Consider the following 24,727-nt stretch of genomic DNA (forward strand, 5'->3'; position numbering starts at 1 on the left):
AGGGTGGCCAATCCCAACATCGGGATGGTTGGGATCTCGGGATGTTGACATAAAATTGGCTGGGGTTCAGGCCAATGCTTTTTTTATATGCTGGGCAGCGTCTGAGCCAGTTCAGTTTACGGCTCAGATGCTGCCTGCCTCTCCCTGTCCCCGGCTGTACGAACTGCGCAGTGTGACGTGGTGTTAGAGTCCATGCTGCACAGCGCAAGCTGCGCCGCCGCCGGGAATGCCCGCACCTGCCTCCTGCCACCCAGCCTCACCGCCAGCCAGACATGCCGACAGCACCGCCACCTGCTGCCTGGACCCACGGACAGCACTGCGGACAGCCGAGCCTGAGGGGCGTATTTCTTTTTTCCTAGCTAATCCTGGATATCCCGGGATTGACCATTTTTCAATCTTAAATCCCGGGATTTAAAAAATGGCTCAGGATTGGCCTCCCTAGATACAAGTGAGCTGTGCCATGCATCACCCCACGCATCCAGTAGTTATGCTTAATCTGCGACTTTATATCAATTCCTCTGTGACAGAAACACTAATCCTGAACACCTAGTACTAGAAGCAGCTTGGTATGCGGCTACTATGTCAATTAAGTCTGAAAGTCTGGGAATCGCTACTCATGGCGGAACGTCTAAGTCACACTAGGCATCTTATGCCGTAGAGCATGAGGACGCATCTGTACAAAGTGACACATGTATAATGCTTCCCTCCACATACTGCTGCTTTCACTGCATCCATGAGACTGGCACAGGAAGGTTTCGGGGTGGGACACTTATACCCCTTTCACACCAGCCAAAATTTCCCGGGTTATTGCTCATGAACGCGCATCAACCCGGGAAATTTCTCAGTATGGAAGGGTACAGGGACAAAATCCCGGAATTCCTGCCCCCGCATTTCAACCCTGCTATCTTCCAGGGTTGGTCCCGGGATCTTCCCGGGTACCTGGTCAGTGTGAACGGGAGCCGGGTCAATGTGCCCCGGCTCCCATTCACTCTCTATGTAGCAGGCGGCGCTTAGAGATCATGTGATCTCTTGCGCCACCCCCGCCGCGTCACTACTGACGTCAGCAACCCGGCAATATGCCAGGCTGCTGACTGCAGTATGCAAGGGGTCTTACCCGGGAATGCCCCTGTATGATTCTGGGACCGTATTCCCGGGTAAGACCCGCAGTTTTAGGTATGAAAGGGGTATAATTGACAACCTGAAAATGATGAGGTCAGTGCCTGCTTTCTGTGTTCAGGCCATTAGATCACCTGATATCCAAATCCACTGCGGTCATCTTTACTCGGAACAGAACGATTCTGTCAGCGGAGGAAAGGGTTAGTCCTCAGAGTGTGGATTGTAGGGCGTAAAGTGTGTGCTGTTGTGTTAAAGGTTTTGTGGAGAGCCAGTTAAGAGGCCTATTTTGTGCTGCCTCAGGTCCATGGACACACTGCCGCTAATAACCTGCGTATAGTAATGGGCTTTTTAGAATGCTCTTTCCCTTTTTTGCTCAGTGCTCTCCCCCCCCTCTCTCTGGTAGTTGTGCAGTAGAAAGGAAGCAGTTTGCCTTTTGATTGGGTAAACGCTTTTATTAACCTAACAGCTCTCTATCAGTGTAATGATGCTGCTGTTTGGCGGAATTGCAGTTCATCGTTACTATTGGGAATTGTTTGCGATAGCTCTTGTCTGCTGTTCACTTTGTCCCTGCCAGAATAGTGTCTCTATCCCTCAGATATGTACTTTTTCTACAATTTCTCATGGTACTGTTTCTGTACTCTTCTGTTTTCTTTTTAACATTCTTTATCCCAGTCTTTTATACATGAGACAGCAGATAGTCTTTCATTTTCCATCCATCGGGTGTCTTCTACTATGGAATGTTAGATACCCTTTCATTTTAAGCATTTTTTGGGGGGATGTCAAGACTCGGCTATTTTACTTCTTCATTGGAATTATTTTCTGCGTCTCATTCTATCAATTGTTAGCAATTACAGTCCAGCCTATTTATCACTTTATGAGACAAACAGAATCTCTCTCTCTCTCTCTCACTCTCTCTCTCTCAAGCAGTGGCAAATCCAGGCTAAGTGCAACACATCAGTGTCCTACTTTTACACTCTAACACTGTAACAAGATGACAATGGTGGTCATTCCGAGTTGTACGCTCGTTGCCGTTTTTCACAACGAAGCGATTAGGTGGAAAATGCGCATGATACGCAGCGCGCATGCGTTCAGTAATTTAACACAAAACTTTGGAGATTTGCACAAGCTCGAGCAACGTTTTTTCATCGCTCGAGTGATCGTAGTGTGATTGACAGGAAGTGGGTGTTTCTGGGTGGTAACTGGCCGTTTTCCGGGAGTGTGCTAAAAAACGCAGGCGTGCCAGGTAAAAATGCAGGAGTGGCTGGAGAAACGGGGGAGTGGCTGGCCGAACGCAAGGCGTGTTTGTGACGTCAAAGCAGGAACTAAACGGACTGAGGTGATCGCAGTCTAGGAGTAGGTCTGGAGCTACTCAGAAACTGCTTGAAAATTTTTAGTAGCAATTCTGCTAATCTTTCGTTCGCAATTCTGCTAAGCTAAGATACACTCCCAGAGGGCGGTGGCCTAGCGTTTGCAATGCTGCTAAAAGCAGCTAGCGAGCGAACAACTCGGAATGACCACCAATGTGTGTGCTCAGAAGTGCATAGGGTGGCCATCTTGGTTAGGGATTGAAGCCTCTCTAAAGGAGCTAATATGGAGACTAGAGCCCGGTGCACACTTCCTGTGTGCATCATTGATCTGGATGATCCTCTCCTCCTTTCCTTACCCCACTGTAGGTACGCCTCTCTCTGCCCCAATAACAGCATTGCACACATTTGGCCAGCACAGCTACTGTGCCCCGTGTGATCCCTGTTGGAATGGATGTACTGGTGACTGATGTGGCCATGCCCGGTCAGCCAAGCTAGAGGATAGTCATCAGCAATCAGTGGTTTATTGCCATTCGTGTTTTTAGCCCAATGATAATGGTTTTTCCATTGATTTCATGAGTGTGATGTTTGCCATCATTGGTTGTTTTGTTATAATGTGATGTACACCAAAAGGCCAGTGGCAGTGCATCATGCACATGCATCACTGGCTCATACCATCAAATGATTTACAAATGATGGTTCATGGCATCTTCAGGCATGTAAGAATGGCAGTAACACGACAACAGTTCAGTCCCACCCTTCCAATGGACATCCATAGGCCAAGCTACCGGCCAGGTTATGGCTTGGGGACAAGGTGGTTTTCCAGGGGAAATTCGAGCAGTTTTAATCCAATCTGTGCCAGTACCACGCCATACTGCCAGTAGTGCTTTTCATCTGCAGGTTTGTGAGGTGTTAGTTACCTCCACAATATCTGCAGCCTCATCTCCTCTTGTACCAGCCTGAGGCTCCCAAGAACTTTCCTGCTTCTTCCCCTGGCACAAGGAACAAGAACTGAAGACAAAGATTTTGTCTACATATTCCTGTCCTTTTCTAGCACACTCTCTTTCATGTTCCTGTCTATGTCAGCCTTTCTGGATTTTTCTAACTATGCCAGCCTTCTGCTCTGTTACTGGCTCTGCCCAACCACTACCTGTGCCAACATTTCTGCATTTCCCCAATATTGCCAGACTCTCTACCCTACCTCTATCTGCACAAGCCTCTCTGCCCATCCTTTGTCTGCTCCTGCCTTACTTGCCATCCTCTGTCTGTACCAGCCTCTGTCATCACCTTTTTTGCACCAGCCTCCCTACCCTTCCATTTTTGCCAGCATGTTTGCCCTTCCACTTTCTGCACCTGCCTCTGTGCCCTTCCTCTATATCAGTGTCCCTCACTTTCCTCTGTGTCAGTTTCTCTCCCTCTGATCCACCATTTGTGCCTCTGCCCCCCATTGTATGTGTGCATTTCTGTATACTCTTTGTATGTCTGTTCATTTCTTTCAATCTCTTTGTATATCTGTCTCTCAACTTTGTATGTATATTTTTGTCTTCTGATCTGTCTCTTTGCCTCATACCTTAGTGTTTGTCTATCTCTGATTTATATGTCTGTCAATTATTTCCCCTTTTGTATTTGCCCCTCTTATATCAATACTTTCCACCATCTTCTGCCATTTGCCCCAGTTACCCTTTTTTACCTCTGTCCCCTAACACTTTTCCTCTTGACTCCTCCTTCTTTCACTTCTCCCCTCTTCAACACTCTCCATCTCTTCAGTTGAAGTCAGTGGTGTCTTAGTGGTGGTCGATTAGAAGCAAAGTGGATGGACAGAGGCTCAAATACACTATATAGACAAAAGTGATTGGACACAGACAGCATATAGATCAACAAGATTTTATTGACATCGGTGCTTTGTCGGTCCACCACATGCAGTGATTACTGCAGACACACTTCATGGCAAATGGTCTACATGTTCCTGAACAACAGCAGGTGGTATGTTTTGGCATTCCGCTTAAAGTACAGAGACCAACTGCGACACTGAAGAAGGACAAAGCGGTCTAGAATGCACCTGTCGCTCCATTTCATCCCAGAGGTTCTCATTGGGTTAAGATCTGGACTCTGAGCTGGCCAGTCCATCCGGGTTACCAAATTGTCTGTATGCCAGTCAAGCAAGGCCATAGGCGTGCGCAGCTAATTTTATTAGTGGGTCTATAACCGCCTTTTGGGCATGTCTAGCACTATTTTACATTCTATTAGTAAAATCATATGGCTTAATCTAATTTTGATATGCATTCCCCATCCCACCCCTTGGACCCCCAGCACCTAAACCCTGATTTTGAGTGGGCCACTCTGAGAAGTACAGGAAACTTAGGGGGCCAAACATTTGAGCTTTAAACATAACACAATTAAAGTTTAAAATTTACATATGTGCCATCAGAGCCATATTTTCCTGTTTCTATGCCATCTATATATGCAGGACACCAGCATTTTTCACACATGTCCCCATGCTCACCAGCTACTGACAGTAGTGGCCCTTATTCACATTACGCCAACCAGTATGAGCTGAAATTCCCATTATGCCACACAGTATGAGCCGAAATTCACATTAAGCAACACAGTATGAGCCGGAATTCACAATATGTCACACAGTAGGAGCCGAAATTCACATTACACTACACAGTATGAGCTGAAATTCACATTACACTGCACAGTATGAGCCGAAATTCACATTACGCCAGACAATATAAGCCAAATTCACATTACACCACACAGTATGAGCTGAAATTCACATTACACCACACAGTATGAGCTGAAATTCACATTACACCACACAGTATGAGCCGAAATTCACATTAAGTGTAGCCCCTTTCCTATTTGGGGGCCCTATTAAGTGGGCAATCCTTGCAAGATTTTGTGCCTCCACCCAAGCCTACTTACCCTGGCTTGCTTGGGAAAGCCTCCCTGTAAGGGACAATGTGCTGACTGAAAGCACTGAGGGCAATGGATGGTATCCCGATAACAATCAGGTGTATTGTTTGTGATAAGTGTAAAAAATTTGATTTGGCAGTTATTACCTCTGTTTCCACTAGGGTTCGTAATCCACTCGGTCTCTTGTCTTTCAGGTCCCACCCGCGTTCATCTGGCTCATACGACCACTCCTTTAGGTAAGTAAATTTTATTGGGAATCACAGTATTCAACAATTTTATACCACAGGATGATAAAGAACAACTTATCCAATCGCATATAATAAACAATGGTAGGACCTGGTATTACCTGTATTACCCTGTAATACTTCCTTACCACTATTCCCTGGCTTGGCCTATTGTACAATACAGTTGCATGCACTACAAAAAAATATATAACTAGCTAAGAAGAAAAAATAAACTTCAACATACATTTGTTACTCCACAGACCTTTAAATTATCATACGGTCACTCTATTCCATCTATTCAAAGTTATACCAGTAACCTGCATTTGGAGTTGAGTTCACTTGTTAGGTATACCTGACTAGAACGTTGGTGCACAGTTGGGGCCCAGTACAACTACTTAGAGTTAGGATGCCAGAATCAGAGCGATGAACACCTCTTGCTTCTCTACCAGGCGATTTGTAAATCCGTAACGACCGATTGCCGCTATAATATCTCTAGTTCAGCTACGATTAAATTTCTCTGGGCAACTGGACAATAGATGATCCTCCTTATTTTACCGTCTTTTTCAGTTATGGTGCCTTAGCTCAGGGGTACGGCTTCATTAGATAGAATATAATGGCAGGTTGCAGAAATTATAGATTCTGCTATATTAAAATTCACTGAACTGTAGATTCTGAGTCTCTAGCTGTGGAATAGGACTAAATATTGGATTCTGTATATATATATATATATATATATATATATAGTTCTCATCAGCGGCACACAGGACACAATCACAGAAGCATTAGGTGATGGTCAACGTTTCAAACCTTTACTGGTTTTTCGTCAGGATACAAATAGCATATAAAAACAAGTGACTTACCTATATACCCGCCACCATACACGTGTGGGACCCGCTCTCCGGCGCCAGATGCAGCTTCCGGGTTCGGGCGTTGACGTCATGGGCGGGCGCCCGAACCCGGAAGCTGCATCTGGCGCCGGAGAGCGGGTCCCACACGTGTATGGTGGCGGGTATATAGGTAAGTCACTTGTTTTTATATGCTATTTGTATCCTGACGAAAAACCAGTAAAGGTTTGAAACGTTGACCATCACCTAATGCTTCTGTGATTGTGTCCTGTGTGCCGCTGATGAGAACTCTATATGCACTGCTGCAATGCAGTTATGAGGGCACCGGACCAAGGTCTGTTTGTTAATGGGAGTGCCGAGTCTGTGCTGGACTATTAGGGTAACATAACTGCGTTGTGGAAGTTACCTGACTAAGGCACCCATTGTTTATTATTATTTATCTGGATACTTGCTGGCATCTCTCTATGTGTGGAAGTTGATGCCTGTTTCTGTGTTGACACTGAAAGTGTCATCTACCAATCTGAAGCATTGATCAGTTGATTGCACTGCAATATTTTTCATTGAATATGGCTGAAAAAGTGGATACTGACGCTGATCTGTTTAACCCTTTACTGATCTCAGCTAATGAAATATTCAGTTATTCTGAGGCTGAGACTGATGGGATTCTTGTGAAGGAACAACTGTGTGATGCAACAGAATCACTGCCAGCAGATTTAATTTTTAAAGAGCTTCTCTTTTTGAAGAAAAAGGCTATAGATTTTCACTTGCATGCAGTGTGTTTAAGTGACTACTTCAGATCTAAGCAGATCCCACGGGGGTTCCGTGTAAAAAACTGCCCGACCATAGGCAGATATGATCCCATTTTTTGCCAGAAGTGGACGGGAATTATGAACAAATGCTCATTTGATTTGATACTTCTAGTTATTGATCAATAAAAAAAGGAGGAATCACGTTTAAAAGAGAAAATCTCCGCGTATGAGGATCTCCATCTAGAGACATTACAGTCAGAAAAAGACCAGGACTGGATTAATAAATTAAATCAACAAGTGGCACTACACAAAAAAGATCTGATCAAATTTAAAAGGGAAAAGCTTAATAAAGTCAAACAGGACTATGAAAATCACCAGGTCTACCAATGGCTCTCTGGTGGTAGAGGTCCTAATGCTAACAGAAATGAGCGGAAAAAAACATTCTTCAGGAGGAACAGATTCCCTGAAAAATTAGACACGGATTCCTCCAATGATCCTGGTTCATCTAGGAGTGACTCGGATGCACCAAGACCATCTACCTCAAGAAGACGTGGGCAAAAAATCCCTTTAGGGGTAACAACCCGAACCAAGGCAGGCATAGGAGATTCAACCGACGGGGTGTACAAGGGCGAAGAAGCAGCGAGTGGAAACAAGCCTCCAATCGTCAAAAACAAGAAGAAATGATCTTCAACTTGTCGTCGTATGATCTGAGTGATGTTGAGAAACAGGTCTTGATAAAAAGTTTATCCTTTATCCCGTCTGTCCCGTTTGATGATTTAAGGTGGAAGGCTGAGAAATACCAGCTGCAGCGAAGTTTGAAATTGAAAGAATTTTTCAACAAAAATAAAAGTGCAGTGACCAAGTACGATGATACTCACCATGTTTTTCCAGAAAAATTGAAACAATTCCGTAAGAAATCATCATTTGAACCGAATTCATCCAATGCGTCTATTCGAACATTTATGAGATTATTGGACTTAGAGTCATCAGAAAATTTAACTAAAGTGCCTTATCACAATAATCTCACTAAAGAGCAGCAGTTTGCACTCCGCTCTTTATCAGATAATAAAGAGTTAATTATCCGCTCAGCGGACAAGGGCGGTGGCATTGTGTTACAAGATCTTGATGATTATAGAAAGGAGTTATATAGACACCTAAATGATCAGCATATTTATGTCAAACTCAGGGGTGATCCGACTGCTACATTTAAAAGAGAATTGACGCAGGTTTTACTCTGGGCATGTGATTCTAAGCTTATCACGTCTGAGATGATGGAGGTTATGATTCCTGAATTCCCTATTACACCCATTATGTATACGTTACCTAAAATACATAAGGGTATCAACCCCCCGCCAGGTCGCCCCATCATCTCAGCTCGTGGTTCCTTGTTTCAACCCTCTGCTGTGTTTGTTGATTCCATATTGCAGCCAATTGTACAAAAACATGAGCACTTTCTCCTAGATACAACATCCGTGCTGAACAAACTTCTGTTATTACCACCTCTTCCAGATGAATTGTGGCTTATTACGGTGGATGTATCAAGCTTGTATACAGTTATACCGCATAGTGATGGCTTAACCGCCACCAGGGGTTTACTAAGCAGGGATGGTGCTCTGGATATTGCTCACATTGATATTATAATTAATCTTCTTGAAATCTTGTTGACTAAGAATTTCTTTATGGTAGAGGGCATGTATTATCTGCAGACAACCGGGTGTGCCATGGGTTCTGCCATGGCACCGGCGTATGCAAATACCTACATGTTTTCCATAGAGGATCAGATTTTCTTTCAGGACACTGCAATTAAGTCCAAAATATTCTTTTATACCCGTTTTATAGACGACCTATTGATTTTTTGGAGTGGTACTAGAAAGGAATTTGTAAAGGTTATGGAGGATCACAATAGTAGCGGTTCCCCAGTAAAATTTACTTACACTATGAGTCAGTCTAATATTAATTTTCTGGATGTATCTATTGGTAAGCTGGATGATAAAAACTCTACTACAGTGTTTGTTAAAGACACTGATCGGAATTCGATGCTACACTACAGTAGCTGCCACCCTAGATCATTGAAAATGGGTCTCCCCTATTCCCAGATGATTCGCATCTATAGAATTAATTCTAACCGGGAATCCGCTATAACTCAGATTGATTCATTTATCGACAAATGTTCTGCTCGAGGATATAAACGGAAGTTCTTGGTAGATACAAAAAATAAGGTTCTTTCGTTCAATAGAGAAGATCTACTTAAAAAGAAAGAGTCCCAAAGTAGATCTAATAAAATAACATGGGTTAACAAATTCAATGAAGGATCTTTTATCACCAAAAAAACCTCTAGCGAACTATGGACGATAGTTAAAAGTGATCGTGACTTGGGAATCTCTGATCACTCTCTCATGCATTGTTATTCACGTGGGAGTAATCTTAGAGACATCCTCGTGAAGACAGATTTACCCGGCACAATACCTAGCAATGTAAAAACCTTTTTACCCCAGGCCAAAAATGGTTGCTTCAAGTGCACCTGTACCACATGTGGTTTTTTACTGACAGGTGATTCATTTTGTCACCCACATTCTGGTAAAAAATATTATATTAGACATCGCCTAACGTGTGAGAGTACCTATGTAATCTATCAATTAATTTGCCCTTGTGGGCTATCATACATAGGCAAAACTATCAGGAAATTCAAGGAGCGCATGACCCTTCATAGGTCGGCAATTAGGGCAGCTCTGGCAGGTGGGACCAAGGATCAACCAGTGGCGAGGCATTTCGTTGAGGCTAAACATAGCCTAACGAGCCTGAAATATCGCATGATAGATCATATCCCCCCTCTACGTAGAGGAGGTGATCGGGGTAAACTGCTCCTGAGGAAGGAATCCTTTTGGATTAATAAATTAGATGTGATAGCACCTAGGGGGCTAAATGAGATGTTACCACTAGCTTGCTTTACTTGAATTAATTTAATATAGTGACGGATTTGCTGCTCCATGTAATTTAAATCTAGTGGTAGTAACTTTGGAAATACAATAACCCTAGTGACCATGAATATGATTAGTGCTTCCTGTACTCTGTACTGTTTTCTGTAAAACAACCAGTATATTGTTTATAACAACTCTTTAAGTGTTTTGTGATCGATTGATTTATGTTTCATTCGGTATATGTATTTCAGTGTACTGTCACAGTGGTGTTTTAAATCCCCATGACAACAAGCGCACGGACGTGCGTTGACGTCATGGGCGGGCGCCCGAACCCGGAAGCTGCATCTGGCGCCGGAGAGCGGGTCCCACACGTGTATGGTGGCGGGTATATAGGTAAGTCACTTGTTTTTATATGCTATTTGTATCCTGACGAAAAACCAGTAAAGGTTTGAAACGTTGACCATCACCTAATGCTTCTGTGATTGTGTCCTGTGTGCCGCTGATGAGAACTCTATATGCACTGCTGCAATGCAGTTATGAGGGCACCGGACCAAGGTCTGTTTGTTAATGGGAGTGCCGAGTCTGTGCTGGACTATATATATATATATATATATATATATATAAATTCAGGGCTTCCTACCAATAATTAATGAAAGTTATAAACAGTACCATCAATTCTGGATTCAGCCTCCCTAGGGACTTTACTCAGTCTGCTTTAAATGTTAGACCAATGGTATATGTCCTGGCTGCGGAGACCCGGTGTCCTTAGATCTCAAGTCAGTAGTGGAGAACCGTATAGGCTCCCAGTGTGAAAATGCTGGTGACTGGGCCCGGAGAAAGAGGACCGGTAATTCAATCAGGGGGTGAAGGGGTGACGTATTACTTTCCACAGTGGCTGGAGCTGAACCCCTATCTTAATCCATACCTGGAATTAGTGGTTTCGGTCTGGCTATCTTAAATCTTGCCACTCCCCCTGCTCTGCGCTGGATGACTGACTGCCTCCTTGGCGGGAACACTCCTCCCAACAGTCTTAGCTAGGGACCAGGTGCGACCGTCTCTGTCTAGCAATATTTATTTGCTTTTCCTTCACTGCTTTCGGTCAGACTGAAGCTTCCCCTTACCTCCACATATGCTGTTATGGATGCTCAATACACTCGGGAAGGATAATGGCGATTAAGCCTGTGTGTGTGTGTGTTTAGTAGGTGGCCCTGCTGAAGCTCTTTCCCTCTCCTCTCTGGCTCCCTTTCCGTTAGCTGTGGTTCGCCTCTCTGTCTGCCTCTATCCTCCGACACACCCCTCTCACCTGGGCTATCGGCTATAGGTGGGATCCTCGAGTGCCACACAGCTCTCTCGTTCATCTCCAGCCTTCCCCGGCAGTTCCTCCGATCAAGATGTGGCTCAAGATGCGGCTCTGGCCAGCGCTGAGATCACTCAAGTCACTCTCGCTCACATCAGCCTCCGGAACTTCTCCGGTCTTTCCCAGCGGCGTGCAGGCTATGGCCAGCAGTCACCTGTCCTTCCTCAGAGATACTGTAAGATGCGGCACTGCTGCGGCCCAGCAGCTTCTCCGGTAACACCGCCGCTCCCGGGATGCCTGTAGCTCTCCGTCCCTCTCCCCCTCACCTCCTGCGTCACACACCATCTCTCCTCTCTCACGCTCTCCCTCGCGCCGGTCAGCTTCGTTTCTTCCCCCCTTGGATTAACCGTCTCCTTATCCCCGCGGGCTGCAGGCTCGCTCCCCTCTCTGCACACGGACACTTTCTTTTAGCACGGGGGCTTCTAGAAGAATTTCCCCCAATCTCCTTGTGCCCTTTTTATACCTAGTTACAGTAGCATTTACATTTACAACATGCATACATCCTTGGTATATAGCAAATACTTGCATTTATTTATACAGTAATGATGTACCATATATATCAATATCTTTACACATGTATAACAAAGTTATATCAGTCATCAGGTGTCAGTATTATACTATATTATACTACCCACCATAGATCGTGATCCGTTAGTCCCTGTAAACCCCATACTAGAGTTACATAAGCAACACAGTATGAGCCAAAATTCACATTACGCCGCACAGTATAAGCCGAATTCACATTACACCACACGGTATGAGCCGGAATTTACATTACGCCACACAGTATGAGCCGAAATTCACATTACGCCACACAGTATGAGCTGAAATTCACATTATGTCACACAGTAGGAGGGAGGAGAGCATGGGCGGAAGCGCGGTATGACATCATCCCGTCATCATGTGATGTCAGTGTCCCCCTGTGAGGCAGGCCGGCACATAAAGTACAGTGTACACTAAGCAATGTCAGCATTAGCGAGCGCCGGGTGCAGCATTATGGGGAGGCACAGGAATGAGCTGCAGGCTCAGCGATCACTGCGCTGCAGCAGCCAGGGTGAGGGGTGCTGGACATTAGGGGGTGCCTGCGCGCACCAGGCACCCCCTGTGCGCACGCCTATGAGCATGGCCCTGGAAATATGACATTGCGCAGCCTATGATGTTCCCCATTTCAACACGGTCAACTCCTTCCGGCAAGCCATTTCATATCTGTGGGGCACTTATCTAAGCAGTGCCCCTCTACCTGCTTCATGAACACATGTATGCAGCAGGAGCACACTGGTTTGCTTGCGCGGGGGGAGGGGGGTGTCCACTTTTGTCTACATAGTGTATGTCCAAGCCATGCACAGCACAATAACTGAATCCGAGGATGGCAGGTAGACTCAATCTTCGAGACTTGAAGAGTTTTTGTTGAGTAACTGAAGATTCATTATGGATCCTATTAGACAAACTCAGAACTCTATTAGTACGAGTGTTAATAGGATTTTGGGACACTGACAGTCAAGCTGCTGTAATACTGCAAATTGTATCTTTATGGCACAAAAACATGGGTGTGGTTCATCAAATCGACAGTGTCTAGGTCGACAATGTTTAGGTCGACCACTATAGGTCGACAGTCACTAGGTCGACATGGATGGAAGGTCGACAGGGTTTCTAGGTCGACATGTGCTAGGTCGACAGGTCTAAAGGTCGACATGAGGATTTTTTATTTTTTTTTGGTGTCGTTTTCTTCGTTGAGTGACCGGGATCCCAAATTAGTGCACCGCGTCCCCTCGCATGGCTCGCTTCGCTCGCCATGCTTCGGGCATGGTGCCTTCGCTCCGCTACCGCTTCGCTCGGCACACTTTACCGTTCCAATCGTAGTCCACGAGGATCGTTAAGTATGAAAAAATTCAAAAAAAGAAAAAAAAATTGAAAAACTCATGTCAACCTTTAGACCTGTCGACCTAGCACATGTCGACCTAGAAACCCTGTCGACCTTCCATCCATGTCGACCTAGTGACTGTCGACCTATAGTGGTCGACCTAAACATTGTCGACCTAGACACTGTCGATCTTCAGACCGGATCCCCAAAAACATATGGGATCTAAATTTAGTAGAAGTCTGAACATTGGCTCGCCTGTTATTTAATTCTGTGTCCTCCATGGTAAACACAATTTCTGTACATAGTATTACCAACTTTATAGAAATCAACACTATAAGCTACTGTAGATGGAAAGAATGATGAAATTACTACTCAGTATTTTCTAATAAGGTGTATGTAATAATAGGCTAATCTCAGCATTGTGAATACCATCAATTTGTCTGGCATGGTGGTTACATGAGGGGCCCTTGAGGTGACATTTAATTGTGCACCAATATTCTTTAATCTCTTTTACTACAATATCCTTTTAGGATGGGAGCCGCTATATAAAGAAGGCAGCATTAGGTGTGTATACCGAGACAGCTCGGTCTGGTATTCTGTATTGGATTGCCACAACACCATCCATCAGGGGCTACATGCTGGCAACTGCGAACATCTAATCATAAATTTCACCCCTCCCCCTCCATCTGAATCCCCCCTCTTCATAATTGTCTTGCACCCCCCACCCCCTCCTCGTTTTTTTTTTGTGTTTTCGCCCCTGAGCATCCCACAGAGGCGTTGCACCATGACAATGCAATTAGCTGGGAATTGAATTGCATGCCTCCCATTTCACTAGGAAATGGCTGTGATGCAGGAGGGCGACTGCTCTCCTGGGAAACCATGGGGACTCCCCAAAATCCCCTGAAGTTCCAGGAGAGTTTGGGAATGCGTATTAAATACCAAAGCCTTGAAATCTTTTGTTACAATGCTCTTTTTTTTCCTCTTTAAACTGTGTCCAGCAATATTCTCAATCCTTTGTGACACACTTTTATTCTCCGAAGTGACCTGTGTCTTTATAAAGCAGAACCTCTCTTTATGCTACAGTATCTCTTTATTACAGTCTCTGTGTGGAAGTATCTTTAATTTATTATAGTATATATCTGTCTATTCAGTGAAAGCAGTCGCTATCTCCTCCTTGCTGTGTGTTTGTGGGGGTCTCCTTACCTATGAATGGCAGTCAGTGTCACGCTGTGTAATCTTACGTGCCCTGAGAGTTTCCTCTGTAAAATGCAGCTTTTACTTTCCCAGCTCCTGGCTTTGCTTCTGAAGTGACACTCCTGAAGTAATTTAGCTCACCATGATTTTCCTGTGTACCCTGTCCATTCCCGCTAATCTATCCTGTCTGAACAGAAACATACTTGTCCAAATTGTAAATGTTTCTAAATTCTGAAATATCTCCGACAAAAAAAGACATTTTCACTACTGTAAGTGAGCCAGTTATTATTAATCTTATCTCTACAACATCTCCAGGACTAAGCACGTCTACCAGTCAGACGAGCCAAAGTTGGGTTTGATACAGAAATGAACTACATACCTTAGGATAAACCCTCCAAGTAAAATTTTAACTAGTTCTGGTTGATCCTTTGGATTATGGTAGCAGAGATGTACAGTATAATAGAATAAATAGACAATGGGACTTATTTGAACTGTTACAACAGGCGTGCCTAACAATTCTGCTGCCTGAGGTAGTAATTAACTTCACGCTCTTCTACAAACTAACATAAACATTTCAGTTCCAGCAGGTATTTGCTCTTGTCTCTCCTTTTTCTATTGATTTTTCCTTATTGTCTCTCTAGTCATGGCATATTGGCCCTCATTCCGAGTTGTTCGCTCGCAAGCTGCTTTTAGCAGCATTGCACACGCTAAGCCGCCGCCTACTGGGAGTGAATCTTAGCTTAGCAAAATTGCGAACGAAAGGTTCTCAAAATTGCGAATAGAAATTTCTTTGCAGTTTCTGAGTAGCTCGAGACTTACTCTTCCAGTGCGATCAGTTCAGTGCTTGTCGTTCCTGGTATGACGTCACAAACACACCCAGCGTTCGCCCAGACACTCCTCCGTTTCTCCAGCCACTCCCACGTTTTTCCCAGAAACGGTAGCGTTTTTTCACACACTCCCATAAAACGGCCAGTTTCCACCCAGAAACACCTACTTCCTGTCAATCACATTACGATCACCAGAACGAAGAAAAAACCTCGTAATGCCGTGAGTAAAATTCCAAACTGCATAGCAAATTTACTTGGCGCAGTCGCAGTGCGAACATTGCGCATGCGCAATAAGCGGAAAATCGCTGTGATGCGAAGAAAATTACCGAGCGAACAACTCGGAATGACCACCATTACCTGTAAGGCTGAATTAACTGTACTGTCTGCAAATGGGTTTATTTTGTATTTGGGAGATAGTAAAACACATTAGAGAGGTTGTCCATGTTTGCACAAGTTATGTTATTTAGAGCGGGATGTGTCATGCATTGCACTTAGATTGCAATACATCCGACTCGTACTCGCATGCATACAGGTGGTTTTAATGTCGGTATGCATGTATACAGTACTTACCCACCAGAACAGCTCTTTAGATGTAGGTCTGTCCTGATGAAGTACTGACTTCCAGGTATTTTACCCAAATGCACTTGTGAGGTCCTTGACCAGTACATGTGCAATGGGGGAGGAGCTGGGACAGAGGGGGTGCCAATGGACTTCCATAGGTGAAGCCATTTTTATTTTCTATAATATATTTGTATATATATATATATATATATATATACATACAAAGACCTTAATGTCTTCTAAAATAAAAATTCAACACAAAGCCTTAAAAAGGGGATTTTGTCTTAATAGCCTTACGTGTGGCAGTATTGTCTAAAAGTGACGAGGATGATCTTCGCACAGCTTAACGCACATTATCTCTGGAGGATTCCACAATATTTAGGTTGGATGCTTCTTCTATTGGGGCTAACTCTATTCAACCTTGATATGTAAGTGTTCTTCTTTATCTACTGTTATCAGTGGAAGAATCCACTAACCTTCTACATAACTATTACAAATGATTTTCCATTTCTCATTCACTATCCTTAGGAAGTAACATGGGGGTCTTCTTGTCACCATGGGCCTTTGTGTTAAGCAATGTAATGTGAACCTTGGTGGACACTATGTGAGAGCTGCAGCGGTAGGGAACGAAGTTCTTTGGCTTGAGGCTCTTGATTGGCCTGAGGTGTGACCACCTGTATGGATGTGAGACATAGTTCCACTTACAGCTAGAGGACCAGGTTATCTTTTTCATGCAATGGTTTGTCTTCTTTTTGAGTCTGGAAAATAGGTATAATATCAAAGTCAGTGTCTTTTACCTTTCACTTTATGTCTTCCTTGGCCAGGCTGGCAGTCTTTTTACAAAGGAAAGTGTGATTCCATGTGTCTCATTCTGCAAAATAGAAATATAGAATTTGATGTCAGATAAGAACCACTTGGCCCATCTAGTCTGACCCTTTTTTTATTCTTTAGGTAACCTCAACCCTATTTAATCCCTAAGCCCCATACACACTGGGCAACTTCCCCTAATGGGATGCGGTCAAGTGACCTACAATCAAAATCCCGACGGTCAAAATACTAACAACCATTGACCTACAGTCAAAATGCCGACAAGATCAAAATCACGACACGGTCAAAATACCGACATTAGTGTGCCGAGAAAAACGAGGCACTGTGCCCGAAGCATGGCGAGAGCAGTGATCTATGCGTGGGGACACGGCACACTTATACGGTGTCCATGTCAACCTATGTCGAAATAAACACACAAAAACAATGAAAAACTCATGTCAACTTTTTGACCTGTCAACATTTTAAATGTCGGTATTTTGACCTTGTTGGGATTTTGACAGTCGGTCAATTGTTCTCTGTATTTTGACCGTCGGGATTTTGATTGTAGCTATTTCATACTAAACCCCCCTAACGAGCGATTAGCACTATATCGTTGAACGATATATCATTCAATGGTATAGCGCACATACACACTGAACGATATTACTGAACAATAACTTTCAGTGACGTCATCCCCTGCATTCCTCGAACATGCAGCTCAACAATATAGTCAGAATTGGGCTGCATGTTCAGTAGACCATAGATGAACGACAACAAGATTAACGTTCATCGTTAATGCATACATATTGGACGATGTGAACGATAAAACTTTCAAAAATGATTGTTATTGTTAATATCGTCCAGTATTATCGCCCAGTGTGTATATGGCTTTATTTATTGCAACCTTCAGTAATGTGGTCGTGGTCATCAACACTTGATATGGTCCTTTCAATCCATCTATTAAGCAACCAAAAATTCCAAACCGTAACATTATCTCCTGGCTCGATACGATGGCATTTCCCAGTTGGTTTATTTATTTATTAACACTTATTTATATAGCATATACATATGCCGCAGCACTATACAGAAATATCAGGCTCTATTAGTTTCAAAGTCTTTTGCTCTTCCCTAATCTTACTACTCATTTTCACAGTGGCGTATCTAGAGAGGAGGAGGCCCATGTGCAGGCTTTGTCAGGGTCACCTCCTCTCTAGCCGAAAGCAGCGCTGTGACTCTGGGCACTAGGGGAACATAGCGCTGTCCCGGAGTCTAGAGCGCAAGCGCAAATCTCCGGGAAAATGGCGCGGCAGCCATTTCCCAATTATTTTCCTACTGCGCATGCACAAAACACCGGAAAAATGGCGCCGTGCTAGTTTCCGAGTGATTTCTGCAGCGCTGCTGCTTCACCGTGGGATTCCGGAAGGTCAGTATTACAAATAATAGGTGCAGGGTGTGCGGTGTGGGCCCCATAGACCCTGGTGCCCATACGCGCAGCACACACAGCACCCATTAATATGCCCGTGCATTTTCATAAGGTATTGAACAGTCACTTCCTGTGAAAGTTTTAAAGTCTCTTGTGGGCTTATCATAGGGTGAAAGATTTATTGGTGGTCTGCGAGTGCTTCTGAAGCTTTGTAAAAACCAAAGACAAGGCCTATAGCAATGGCCGACCAGTATCACTCAGATCTTTACTCAGTTTATTCTTTATGATCCCATTAAACCTTCATATTTTGCTACTTTATTCTAAACTGTTTAATACAGTGCAGTCAACTGTTAACACCAATCAAATTTTACATTGGGGTTGATTTGGTAAGCCATGGATTTCCTGCTTTTCCATTTTGTACAGTTATTAAGTGTGGCTCAATGTGTTCTAAATATGTATAATTTAAATCTTTGACCAGGTACTGTTTCTGTTCAGGAAGGTACCCTGATCTACTTTTGCACCAGAGGAAGAGCTAGACTAAATGTAAATATTACACATGGTGATGAGGTCTTCACACTATACTCACTGGATCCATGTGAGAACAGTAGATAGGAGATTTTTGGATGACATAGGTTTTCCTGGGCTAGTTGGAAAGCAGATGATGCAGGATCCAGTCCTAGCAGCTGCCTGTACAGAGAACCGTAGGCATACCAATACGGTTTAGCGTTTTTAATTATTGCTTCCTTACCTACATGATAACCTCCATGAGCTAAAGAAGCAATATGCAAATGAAGATCCCTTGGGGCTACAACGTACCATTATAGTTGACCTATAGTCCTAAAAGTAATTGGCTACATTGGCTGCTTTCCCATATGAAGCGTTCATAGGCTGATGGTATTGTTTCAATTAAATGACCTTATCAGTGTTAGGGTGTGTACACATGGTGAGATCCTTCCTATGCCCGATTTTCACTTGCGATTTCCCTTGAACTCCCCGGAGCCCAGATAGCACAGATTTTGACTAACTTTTCTTGAGATATGGACTATGTGTGCTTACGATTTTGGCTTATGTGAGATGTCATTGACATTTGAGATGAACTAGATAGTACACCGATCTAGCAAGGATTGACTTGCCTGCACAGTCTATCTTTTCTTGCGATGCCGACCTGGTGGGACCACGCATCGGGATCGACTTTCACCTTGCGATCTGCACTAACTTTTCTTGCGATTTTGACTATATAGTCAAAATCGAAAGAAAATATCTCACCGTGTGTACACACCCTTAGTGCTGGATGAACTGGTACTAAAAGTGAATTCATGTGTAAGTCACCCTTTGTAGGAGGAGTGGCCGCTTGCTTAGTGGTTTCATTGGCTAGTCTACGCCCCTAACCCTGTGCTATAAAATCTTCCACTTGTGTGTTATAGAAGTTCCTACAGTGGTGAGAAAGTGTCAGTGTAAATGTTTACTCAATTTCCTTGTTACAGGACCTAGTGAGTGTTACTACTGTAGTTCAGCCTCTTGTGCTGAGTGTGGTAGAAGCAGAGAGGAACTTTCAATGATTTATGAATGCGTCATTACTGAGTATGTAGATGAGAGTTCCAAATTCTCAGTCTATCTGTGACAACTACAATCAGCAATCAGAGACTTATCTGTTTTGGCTAGAGGTACATTTGTCTGTAGAGATTGATCAGACACCCAAGGCACAAACAAACACTTATGCAGCCACCTGAAAAAGGGAGGGACACGAAACCCTCAATAAACAATAGAACATAGAAACAATTTTACAGGTATGGCGTCAGGTCGGACCCATAAAACATGAGCAAGATATATATTTATAATATACATAAATATGTCTGACAATCCAACAATCCTTTTTATTTTGATTGCAAATCCCGAGGTCCTCAATAATGTCCTCTCTCAATGATGGATCCAATATGTGAATAAAATAAATAACAAAAAAACATCATGATGTAGTATGTTTTGGAAATGGAAGAAGATCACCCCCAAGTGTTCTTATAACTTCTATTCATAAGGATCAGCGTCAGCAGACAAGTACAGTGGAGTCACCTTAAGGTTCAATGGAGCATACCCAAACTCACAGATATACGTTGCTGTGGATGCTTATAAAGGTTTCTTTAAATATTCACCTGCTACAAACAGAGAGAGCTAGAGGCACTCCTCATCAGTGATCATTAGGTGAATTGACTCTTCATCACTCCTTCTCATCAACAGATCTCCAGAGAGGAATGATCATATCCCCCAAGAAAGCTACCCAGATATGAGGATCACAGCTCTGTAAACAACGAGTATGGTGCTTTACATCTCTATGTTTGTAGATGAAAGTTAAAGAAATCTTTATAAGCGTCCACTGCACCATGTAGCTGCGAGTTTGGGTATGCTTCATTGACCCATAATCACTAATCATCAAGTTTAATCATCCCATCGTACAGTGGGGGTCATTCTGACCCGATCGCACACTGCAGTTTATCGCAGCGGTGCGATCGGGTCAGAACTGCGCATGCGCCAGCACATGCCAGACGGCCAAAGACGTTGGGCCGTTACGATCACCTCTGCCTGATTGACAGGCAGAGGCGGTCGCTGGGCCGGTGGGGGGGGGGGACAGAACGGCGGCATATGCCACCGTTTCGTGGGCGCGGTCCGGCCAATGCAGGCGTGGCCGGACCGAATGGGGGGGCGGGCCGTAGAGGCTGCGCAATGTCACACGCAGCCGCTGCGGGCCGGGGAGCGATGAGTAGCTCCCGGCCAGCACGCTAAAGCTGCGCTGGTCGGGAGCTACTCTTGAAATGCAACGGCATTGCCGCTGTATGATGCCTTTGCACTTCTGCAGGGGGGGGGGGTGTCACTGACATGCGGGGTGGGATAGTCCTGTGCTGGGCGTCCCCCCACATGTCAGTGTGAATGATCGTAGCTGTGCTAAATTTAGCACAGCTACGATCATCTCAGAATGACCCCCACAGTGCCTAATTCAGTAAGGATTGCATATGCAAAGCTGTTCCCAGCGTAGCACCTCCTTCCTGCATTTGCAATAGTAACACTGCGATTAATGCAATCACAGATCAGGATGAACATCGCAATGGCAGACTGATTAAGCCTGTTTTTATTCAGGCTTGCCTTGTGAGGCCAAGGAAACTGTGTTTTGTGATGCAGTCCTTGGCCTCGCCACTCCCGGAAAAAAATGGCATCGGACTCCCCCTATTTTCCAATAACCATCAGCGGCTGAGGTACCTGATGCTATAGCAGGGGGACATATGGCATGGGGTCCCTCAGCCACAATGGCAACCATCCCCAAATTGGTTAGCCTAGGGCTGGAATCCCTAGGGAAATGGGGGGCCCAGAAACAAAAAGAAAAGTTTCCCCTCCACATGGATAACAATTTCATTATTGTTTGTATATGATTTTGTTTTTCACCATTATATCAACACCCAAACATAATTAAAATAATAAATATAATTACTTTCCTTTAATTCATTTGCTTTTTTTCATACTTTGTTCTCTGCCAGTACACTTACCCATTATCTATATTGTAGGAAAGTGATGACATTGAACATAACTACATTTCACATATTTAATTTCCATATATCTCTTTGACCTCATTCAGTTCCATTATCTCATTTACTCCTACGCACTTCTATTTAAATTCCCAAACATTATTTAAAATCTAAAAGACTTACTGTACAGCTGGTAAAACTGCCCATCAATAGTTTGTCTTACCTAACTCATTTCATTATATTCACTTATTTCATAGCTTCCATTATTATTCATGAAACCATCACCTATGCACTGTATAATTTATTACTTCTGCGTATCTCAGCCTTTCATTCTACTATTCCATTACATACTTTTCATTTTCACATATATTCCTCCTAGTAATATCTCTTTTATTATTCTACAATTGTCTCTCTCCAACTATTGCATATATTATTATACAGGTTGAGTATCCCATATTCAAATATTCCGAAATACGGAATATTCCGAAATACGGACTTTTTTGAGTGAGAGTGAGATAGTGAAACCTTTGTTTTTTGATGGTTCAATGTACACAAACTTTATTTAATACACAAAGTTATTAAAAATATTGTATTAAATGACCTTCAGGCTGTGTGTATAAGTTTTATATGAAACATAAATGAATTGTGTGAATGTACACACACTTTGTTTAATGCACAAAGTTATAGCACAATATTGGCTAAATGATCTTCAGGCGGTGTGTATAAGGTGTATATGAAACATAAATGCATTCTGTGCTTAGATTTAGGTCCCATCGCCATGATATCTGATTATGGTATGCAATTATTCCAAAATATGGAAAAATCCCATATCCAAAATACCTCTGGTCCCAAGCATTTTGTATAAGGGAGACTCAACCTGTACTATGACAATTTGTTTAATTGTATTGCTGTCTATTATACAATTCTACACCTGTAATCATCCACCACAACTAGACCTCTAAAACTTTTGCCATCAGTCTGGACATTCAAATCTAGGGCATCTAAAGCCAAAAATGTTCACCCAGTGCTGCACGGCAATGGTCGGCTAAATATAACTTCCTTCCAGTCTTACTAGGTGGAGGCAGTGGTAAACGCAGGATTTCTACTATAGAGGGGTTTCCAAATGCAATCCTCTACCTCCCACTCTGCGGAACATGGAATACACTTAATATTTAACACTATAGATGGTCTATAGTATAGGCTGTATCAAACATATTTAATATAAATAAGATAATGTAAGTGGTCAGGAAACGGTTAAACATACCATAATGAATAAAAACACAAACATAATAGAACCAGTACTGCACTTTCTAAGCACACATTCTCCCAGCTCATGGTAAGGTTCCTGTCTCTTCTTCCTGCTAGCTACTCTCTGGTCCAGTGCACTGATTGAGGCCTCAGAAGCAGGAAAAGCTTCTACACCTGGGCATGTGCAGCAGCTTAAACTGCATGATGTGGCGGCAGCTCTAGTAATGCTGCATTCAGATCGCAAATGCCGGATCCTACCCGGTAAGAGAAACGTGTACTTACTGGGTGGGATCCGGCATTTGCGCTCCTCTGCTGGCTTTCCGACCTGGCAATATACCGGGTCGGTTGCCATAGCACCGGAGGGCGCAGCAGCAGCAGGGGCAGGGGTGGAGGCGGCGCCGGGAGATGAGCTCATCTCCTGCGCCGCCTCTGCCTATGCTGTGAATGGGAGCCGATTCGCATCGGAACGGCTCCCATTCACACTGCGCCTGACCCGGTAATCAACCCGGTAAGAACCCTTCTTTTTTACCGGGTTGAATTACCGGGTCAGGCGACCCGCTATTTCAACAAAGGACCTTTCACATCGCACACGGACCCGTTTCGACACGGCAATATGCCGTGTCGGTACCGGGTTTTCAGTGCGATGTGAAAGGGGTATAATTGTATTATATACCTTTGCAATTGTCATAATTTGACCCACTTGCCAAGAGGAGGGGGGTTTCCAGGCAACCAGAAATTCCCCCTGCGTTTGCCTATGGTAGGATACAGTGTTTGTTGCACACACAAAATTACACACTAGCTTATTGCCTACATTACATTTTTTCTTGTTTCTTTATGTGATCTCTTGGCTGATGGCTGAGATATGTGTGTGTCAAGTTAATTCAATACTAGATAAACTAATAAAGTCCCAGAGACATACATTTTGGCAGAAAAAGTTATTTATTTGTTTAAAACAATTAATAAAAGAGAACTTGTGTGCTGGCAATGGCCCGAACCAGAGCAATCCATCAATAGGCTACACCAACATCAACTTCATGCATTGCATTGCAGGCGGATACCTCTTAAGGGTGCCTAAAGCTAAAAATAATCCAACGCAGCCTTCTACCTTGACTACTACCCCATCAGGGTGGTGAAGCTGTCCCGTTAGGGTTGTAACAGCCAATTACCAGTCAATGAAGGTGAGTGCACATCAAATTCATAATATTTCACCTGGATTGTAGGCCTGCTGTTCTTTCCCTGACCAAAATAGCCAACACTACAACAACAATAAAGGTCAAAACCATAAAAAGTGAATGGGGCTGGTGGCAAATCACCAAACAAAGAGGGTTAGGCCTACCAGCCCAAGCCTTAAACATACAACAAAATATCATGCCCCTCCGATAGCTATAAGCTAAATGCAAACAGATGACCTGCACCTATCCTGCCACACAGCCTTGAGGTTTAACCCTCTTCAGTTTTATCCAAATAGTTCAATAGTCAGTTCCTCCTTCATCCAATCTGGAGGACACTGAACCATGAGGTTGCTTGTGGGCCCTAAGCAGCTGTCACTTATTTAGACTAGTACTGTAAAACTTTAAGAGAGTAGTTCCTCCGCTCTAAGCTCCTCCCTTCTCCAGACCATTGTCTTCAGTGTTTAAGTGCCCATGAAAGTTGAGCTGTTTTCATTAGGGTTGATCTGCAGCACTGTACTTTAGATCAGTTTTTTATTTACTGTAATTGCAAAGTTTCTAATATGTTTCACTTGTGTTTGTGCCCAGGGGTAGAAAGACAGGGCTTGGGAGGAGCTGGTTTCAAGACCCGACTCGCTCCTGTGCTGACAGTAACCTTTCCTGCCTTTGAATGTCGCAAGGAAGAAGGTAAATACC

The 24,727-nt window shown here is 43.7% G+C and overlaps 1 long non-coding RNA gene across 1 annotated transcript in view; it reads right to left on the minus strand.

Moving 5' to 3' along the window:
- Positions 1 to 5,411: 5,411 nt before the first annotated feature.
- Positions 5,412 to 24,727, minus strand: part of LOC134980491 (uncharacterized) — a 44,816-nt gene continuing 25,500 nt past the window's right edge. The window contains exons 2-3 of the long non-coding RNA XR_010190415.1: positions 16,673 to 16,746; positions 5,412 to 5,569 (exon numbers count right to left, since the gene is read on the minus strand). This is a non-coding gene — a long non-coding RNA (uncharacterized LOC134980491). The remainder of the gene's footprint in view (positions 5,570 to 16,672; positions 16,747 to 24,727) is intronic.

This window comes from Pseudophryne corroboree, chromosome 12 (genome assembly GCF_028390025.1).
Source record: "Pseudophryne corroboree isolate aPseCor3 chromosome 12, aPseCor3.hap2, whole genome shotgun sequence".
Lineage (NCBI taxonomy): Eukaryota > Metazoa > Chordata > Amphibia > Anura > Myobatrachidae > Pseudophryne > Pseudophryne corroboree.